This window comes from Triticum aestivum, chromosome 7B, assembly GCF_018294505.1.
Source record: "Triticum aestivum cultivar Chinese Spring chromosome 7B, IWGSC CS RefSeq v2.1, whole genome shotgun sequence".
Taxonomy (NCBI): Eukaryota; Viridiplantae; Streptophyta; class Magnoliopsida; order Poales; family Poaceae; genus Triticum; species Triticum aestivum.
Genome location: NC_057813.1, coordinates 342807464 through 342815824, shown reverse-complemented (window position 1 = coordinate 342815824; position 8361 = coordinate 342807464).

Below are 8361 nucleotides of genomic sequence, written 5' to 3'. Positions count from 1 at the left end.
GGCTAGGTGAGGCAAATGGTAAAACCAAGGTTGGGCCTTGCTGGAGGAGTTTTATTCAAAGCAAACTGTCAAGGGGGTCCCATAAATCACCCAACCGCGTAAGGAACGCAAAATCCGGGAACATAACACCGGTATGACGGAAACTAGGGCGGCAAGAGTGGAACAAAACACCAGGCATAAGGCCGAGTCTTCCACCCTTTACCAAGTATATAGATGCATTAATAATATAAGAGATATTGTGATATCCCAACATAATCATGTCCACCATGGAGCAATCTTCAACTTCACCTGCAACTAGCAATGCTATAAGAGGGGCCGAGCAAAAGCGGTAACATAGCCAAGCAACGGTTTGCTAGGAAGGGTGAAAAAGGTTAGGGGCTAACATGGCAATTTGGGAGGCTTGAGGAACAAGTGATAGGTAGCGCAGCAAAGCGATAGAACGAAACAACTAGCATAGAAATGATAGTAGTGAGATCCAGGGTAGCGGTCATCTTGCCTGAAATCCCGCAAGGAAAAAGAACAAGTCCAAGAAGACGACGAACGGGAGTAGTCGAACGAATCCTCACAATCGCAACATTACCGGAACTAAGAAGCAACACTGGAAAGAAACAAACAACATGGTAAACACAGAAGCTTAAACATGGCATGATGCACAAACAAGTATGATGCATGTCTGGTTTAATGAGGCATGGCATGGCAAAGTGCAACAAACAATACTACAAGTTAAGTGGAGCTCAATATGCAACGAGTTGCATATTGACAAAACACAACATTGACATATTTAGTTCGCTCTCGTTTAGGTACCCAACAATATTAAATGTTGCTTTAACATGGCAAGAGGTGAAGCATAATTAAACTACCTATCTAGGAAAATTTAAATGAGGCCGGAACAACAAACAACAATTCCGGAAAATCCCCATGTGCATATTTTAGATTCGGTACTGTTCTTCTCTAAACCATATTTTATTTTTGTTAAATAGGAAAATAAATTGGGCCATGTTATTCTAGGCATTTTTCCACCCCATTTACATATAAAGAACATTTAATTCCGAGCTATAGTTATTTAGTTATGAAATAAATCATTTTAGCATGGCATTTAAGCAAATTAATGCAAACAGCAATTTAAACATTTTAAACATGGATGAAAGTGGCATATTATTAATCTACACAAAATTCTAAGCATTTTACATGTTTAAATCATTTTAATCCGATGCACGGTTTATTAGTTATTATATGCATGAACATGGAGGGGTTTTCTGAAAAACTGCAGTTTTCTTGATAAATAGCTAAAACGTCCAGAACGAAAAAAAACGATGTGGGCCAAATCTGCAGTTGGGACAACAGTGCACAGGGGGCGGGGCTGATCACTAGGCCTCATGGGCCGGTCGGTGGAGGAGGCCGAAGCAGGCCGGATCTGGCGCGACTGGGCCTTGTAGCGAACGAAGGGCGCTGCTGGGCTGGCTGCTGCTAGTTTTGACGCGGACGGATGCACGCGCGCGGTCAACGTGCACGGGCGCTGCTCGTGCGCTCGTTCACCTCACGTGGACGAAGCAGCCAGGGCGGGAGCGATGCGGGGATTTGGCGCAGGGAGACCCAGTAGCAGGCACCCGAGGTGGATCCGGCGAGGTTTGACTGCGGAGGCGCGCCGGCGTCGAGGTAGAAGACCGGCGGCGACAGCTGCTGCTGAAGGGGATCAAGGCGGAGCGACCGGATCAGGGCAGCGGTGGAGCATCCGGGCACGGGGAAGCTCGATTTCGTCTGAATCCGGCCCGACTTGGTCGCGGACAGCGCTAGGATGAGGAGGCCGCCGGCGAGCTTGCTCCGGGATGAGGTGGCCATGGCGGGGCATGCTCCTGTTGGTCCTGAAGAAAGAGAGAGAGACCGCGAGGTTAGGGAGAGAGAAGATCCACGGGAAGAAGGAGAGGGAGGCGACGGGGAGCTGCAGAAGGGCCGGCCTTGGAGCACTGGTGCTCGGGGCGACGAGCATCAGGGAGGAAGGAAAAAAAAGGGAGGCGAGGGCGCGAGGCAGTTCCTGGTGGTTGGAGACGAGGCGAGGTGGAGGAGCACGGGGAGGCTCGGGCAGAGAGGCTTCAGGCGTGGTGGTTGGATGGATCTGACTGGTGGTGTGCGGTGGTTGGGCAGGGAAGAAATCGAGGAGGGACAAACTGGCGGCGGCGGCGAAGGGATTTGGAGGATGGGACAGCTCGCCTAGAAACTAGGGTTGATCTATTTATATAGCAAGTGGGGTAGGTTTAGGGGCTACCTCATCCCTACATCGCAATCGGACGGCCGCGAATAAAATAGGCTAGGGAAGTCCAAATAAGAAAACGGAGATGTTTTATAGACATTAGGGGATGATCCGGATCCATCGGTAACGACAAACCGGTTCGGGTTCGGAGGAGTTTCGGACGCGCTCGTGAGGGGGCTGCGAGCTGGCAAGAGAGGTTAGGTGGTCGGACAAAAGGGAAACGAAAACACGGTTGGTTTCGGGACGGTCAACAAAAGCAAGAGGGGGACGCGGCAACTACGAGCGGATGCAAGTTAAAAAAATAAAGATGACAACGAGTGCCGATGCAATGCAAATGATGCGATGATGAAATGCATGACAAGAATAAAATGCAAAACAAAAGACAAAAACCCAACCACAGAGGAAATAACAAATCACATAGCCGGAAATGGCAAGAGTCGGAGTTACGAATATGGAAAGTTGTATCCGGGGCATTACACTTGCCGGTAACGAGATTGAACTCGGTATTGAGATACCGACGATTGAATCTCGGGCAAGTAACATACCGATGACAAAGGGAACAACGTATGTTGTTATGCGGTTTGACCGATAAAGATCTTCGTAGAATATGTAGGAGCCAATATGGCCATCCAGGTTCCACTGTTGGTTATTGACCAGAGAGATGTCTCGGTCATGTCTACATAGTTCTCAAACCCGTAGGGTCCGCACGCTTAACGTTCGTTGACGATATAGTATTATATGAGTTATGTATGTTGGTAACCGAATGTTGTTCGGAGTCCCGGATGAGATCACGGAGATGACGAGGAACTCCCGAATGGTCCAGAGATAAAGTTTGATATATGGGATAATAGTGTTTGATCTCCGGAAGGGTTCCGGAATTCACCGGAAGGGGTTCCGGATGTTTCCCGAAATGTTTGGGCACGAGAACATGTTATTTGGGCCAAAGGGGAAAGCCCACGAGGGTTTTGGAAAGTGCAAAAGGAAGTTTTGCAGAGACCAGAGGCTAGATGCCAGGAACCCTGGCATCTAGGGTGTAGACGCCAGGAACCCTGGCGTCTAGCCCTGGAGTCCGTGTAGGACTCTTGCCTTTCGGGCAAACCCGACATTGAGGAGACCTTTACTCCAAGTTTCGACCCCAGGGCTCAACATATAAATAGAGGGGCAGGGCTAGCACCAAAGACATATCAAGAAACAACAAGCCATGTGCCGGCAACCCCGTCCCCTCTAGTTTATCCTCCATCATAGTTTCCGTAGTACTTAGGCGAAGCCCTGCAGAGATTGTTCTTCACCAACACCGTCACCACGCCGTCGTGCTGCCGGAACTCATCTACTACTTCGCCCGTCTTGCTAGATCAAGAAGGCGACGACATCATCGAGCTGAACGTGTGTAGAACTCGGAGGTGTTGTGCGTTCGGTACTTGGATCGGTCGGATCGTGAAGACGTACGACTACATCAACCGCATTCATAAACGCTTCCGCTTAGCGACCTTCAAGGGTATGAAGATACACTCCCCCTCTCGTTGCTATGCATCACCATGATCTTGTGTGTGCGTAGGAAATTTTTTGAAATTACTACGTTCCCCAACAAACCTATCATTCATGTGGTGAAATACCCAACAAGTTTCATCATCATTCATACCATAAGAAAGGACAAGGGTATAGGGCATGGTATGTAGGCATAAGATGCTAGCACAACCATAGACAGTAAGCTCAAATAAGCAAGCATGCATCACAAGTAAGTTATCCAAGTCTCCACGATGAATAAGCATAGAAAGTTGGCACTCAAAGCAAGGTGATATGAGAGATGCAACTAATGGAGACAAGAGACAAACTTGCTCTATACAAGGTGATACGAGAGATGCAACTAACGGAGACAAGAGACAATGATCAAGATAAATCAAGTGAGAGGCATGAACATATATGCTATCGACCCAATGAAATGAGCAAGAATGGATCATGGGTGATGAAACTAAGCAGGTGATCATTGTAATCAAGTCATGGAAGCTAGTAGCGTGAAGATGCAACATACTAGAAGGAATCATGCTAATCATGTCATGGGTGCAAATAGAGAGCATACATAATGCACATGACATATCACAAGCATGAAAACAAGATATGAGCAAAGTGTCATCATTGTATTGGCAAGAGGTTCTATGTAAATAACAATGGAACATCATCACTCTCCCAACACAAGAAGCAACAATAGAATGGAGCATGTATAGAACATGGCAGGAGCAACTAGTGTCTCCACCAAGCATGCAAATACACATAGTACTAGTAGAATGGTGGATCATATGTAAGTGCAAGCAAGTGTCACAATTGCATGGCAAAGGCATAGAAGCAAACATAACATGCAAAATGAATACGGGAAAATGAACATAATGTGACAAGTGGTATATAGCCCGTAGCCGTGTGAGAGTTAAGAGATGCGTCTATTCCTTGCGCAAAGGGAATGGTGGTAAGGATAATCCATGGGATCCCAAATCATCGTTGCTCTCAAGAGCTCTTTTCGTCAACTCGTGGGATTGTGAGGTTGGCGAGTGTGTGTAAGTACCTGCACAAAACAAAGGCAAATGGAAAATTGTGTGTGCATGGTATATGTACACGTCATCCATTATGATGCACTTGTTCATGTGTTGGTTAGCACAAAATATCCAATGCTCAAATAAATGAGATGTGTGATATAGAAACATGGCATCCATCATTAGAGGTTTGTTATTATGTATAGCATAATGGAGACTCAAATTGTGTAATGCATCATTAGAAATATGTTGAGCGTTGTTATTCATGGAATGCATATGGTGCACGCAATTATGGGAATCATGCAAAGTATGGAATGCATCAAAATCTCCTAATATGTATGAGGAAATTATGGGGGTCTCCTCATGAGCATTAGTGTAAACATCACTTGGAGAATATTGACAACATCAAAAACAAAGCATATTCGAAACAATGTGATCATGGCATGGCATAGTAGATGAATTGCGCAAATCATGTAAAGGAAGCATGGCAATATCATCTCATGAGAAACAAAATCCAATAATCGTGATCTCGTCATCTATGCCATAAGTGCAAATGGGATTTATTTTAATGGGGCATGCATAGTTACTATGTTGAGATTGCAATGATGAAATGGGAGATCTCACTCATAGCATATGACAGGTTTAATGGATTGTCAAACATGACGTGACTGATAGAATTTTCACATGATATCCTATGGAGCATAGCATCACAACTAGGCAAGTCAACATGCTCATCATCATATTCATCATAAATAGGTGGCACATCTAAGCATGTAGAAGACATAGTATGTGATGAATCCCTAAGGTGTTCAACATCATGCAAGGAATCATTTGCAAGACAGTCCACTAGTGGGACAAGTGAAGGTCCATCACCTATGTTACCTTCAGAGCTCCACTCATGTATTGTAGGTGAGGTTGCAATACTTGACACTTGGTCAAGAGCTTCATCAACTTGATGGTACCATGTGGGGGTGCATCATCGTCCATCATGCCCATCGGTTTTCTCATTGGAGGTATAGACTCGTCGAGGACTGGTGCTTCATCTTGTTGGAGATATAGCACCAAGGTAGAAAACACAATAGGAGTAGAGGTTAAGTCGTTAGAAATCATAGTGGCCTCACGCGCCATCTCAACTACCTCACTCACTAAGTGGTGTGGCTCACTCACTCCCGGTAAGATGATCTCACTCATATGGTCAGTGGAGTTACACAAATGGCTCTCAACCTCACATAGAATGTGTGGCATGCTCTCAAGTGTGGGTCTAGCGGTGGTCACAGTCATCCTCTCATAATGCACTTAATATCACATATGGTGGAGTCACTCATATCACTCATAGTTGGGTGGCTCTCCTCACATCATAATTGGCGCATATCATCATATGTAGGTGTCGGAGAGATGTAGGTGCAAATGTCTCCATTCTCAACTCTTATCGCCGCCTTGGTTGAAGGGATAGTCCCATGTTCAACCTTCCTCATCCATAACGCCTCCAAAGATGAATGCCGTAGGAAGTGGCAAATCATCACTCTCCTCAGAGACCAAAGATAATGTCTCATGTGCGCTCTCGTAGCTTGACTCGGAGTAGGAGTCCCATTGTGGTGCCGTCTTCATGTTGTTGAAGAGGTTCATGCTCATCGTCGTGGTCGAAGGGGATGGCCTTTGCTCGACCGTCTTGTCGTTGTATTGTTGTACGAGGCCCATATGATGTGGCACCTCATAGCTCTTCTCCATGACCGAAGGGAATTTCCCATCCTCGTCCATCTTCCTTGAGGGACTTGAAGATGTTGATGTAGGCGTACTTGTGGGAGGTAGGCGAAGATGTCGTGCATCCAAAGGCGAAGATGCCTTGATAACACTTGGAGAAGATGCCGAAGTGGTGGTGGTGGTAGCCGTAGCTTTCACTTGGTGGTGCCTGTCTCGCAGTCTTCTCTTGAGCTCATGAAGTTTGGTCGTAGCTTGATGTAGAGCTTGTTGGGACTTGTAGGTTTGTGTGTCTCGAGCATCTTCATGTTGATGGTGTCGTTGTCGTACTTGAGCCCATAGTAGATGTCGTTCGTCGTCGCTGTGCACATGATGCTTGGAGGTGACTTGCCCTTCATGATTATGTGGATCACGAATGTGATGATCGTCGCCATGTAGATGTGGACATCGACGAATTGCGCTTGCATTGCATGGGTGCTTCCAAGATGGTCGTCTTTCTCGCCGCCACCTTGAAGATGACGAAGGGGAAGAACGGTTGACCAACAAGGCCCGAATATCCTCCATCCTTGCATCCTTCTCCTCCTTTTGTGCGGAAAGCCTGTTGTCAAACAAGTCTCGTGTATGTTCTTCAGAGTGTCGTATGTCGATGGCGAGGTTGTCGATGTGCTCTCTCAACCTCGATTGTGCACCCTGCATTTGTTGTTGTAGATCGAAGATGGACATTTTGGTGATGTAGTTGTTCTCGCTGTCGTTGTCGAAGACCAGAGATGAAATGTTTTGCGTATCCATCACAAGACTCGAGAAAATGTAAGTGGGAGAAGAGAAGAACTAGACCAAATGTACCTTATCCAATGTTGAAAATGGATCAATGATCACTCAATAATGTAGCAAGGAAATAACACAATTGGTAACGGATCTTGTCAATTCTCACACCAACACAAGTAAGGCTTATGGAGTAGCTCGGTAAGGATAGTGGCACAAAAATTTGATGCAAAATGTTAGCAAGAGTCAATAATGTTGAAAGAGATTCACAAATTTGCAACTAAAATAAGTACAGCAATAGCAATATGTGGCACACGGAAACACACACAAAGATAGATAAATGGGGTCGTGCAACCAAGGAATGAGCTCAAAATGTGGGATCCATGGAAAATGCTCTTGTTGCACAAATCTAGAGAGACGCTAGCACGATTGCTCAATAGGCAGATACGACACTTGTGCACACCCTATAAGAGACCAAAATTGTAACGCCCCGGATTCGATGCGCCAGGTGTCTGCCAGTTATCCGTCATTGTTTCCATGTCATTTTCTTGCGTGTTGCATTTTATCATGTCATCGTGTGCATTGCATTGCATACGTGTTCGTCTCATGCATCCTAGCATTTTCCCCGTTGTCCGTTTTGCAATTCGGCACTCCTATGCCCTCCGGCGTTCCCCTTTTTGTCTCTCATTGTGAGCGGGTGTTAAATGTTCTCGGAATGGACCGAGTCTTGCCAAGCGGCCTTGGTATAGCACCGGTAGACCGCCTGTCAAGTTTCGTGCCATTTGGAGGTCGTTTGATACTCCAACGGTTAACCGCGTAGCCCGAAACCCCCCTTCTCTTTGCAGCCCAACACCCTTCCAAAGTGGCCCAAAACCCAGCAAACTCCCCTCCATGCTATCAGTCGTTCGATCACGATCATGTGGGCGAAAATCGCTCCTCATTTGGACTCTCCTAGCTCCCAGAAATCTATAAATAGCCCCCTCCCCCGAAATTCACGGATGAAATCCTACCCTAACCCTATTCAATTTCTTCCTCCGCGCACCGGACACGTCCGCCCGGCGCCGGACACGTCCGCCGCCATCCCTCGACGAATCCGACGCAGCCACGTCACCGCGTCCGTCCGCAGTGCCT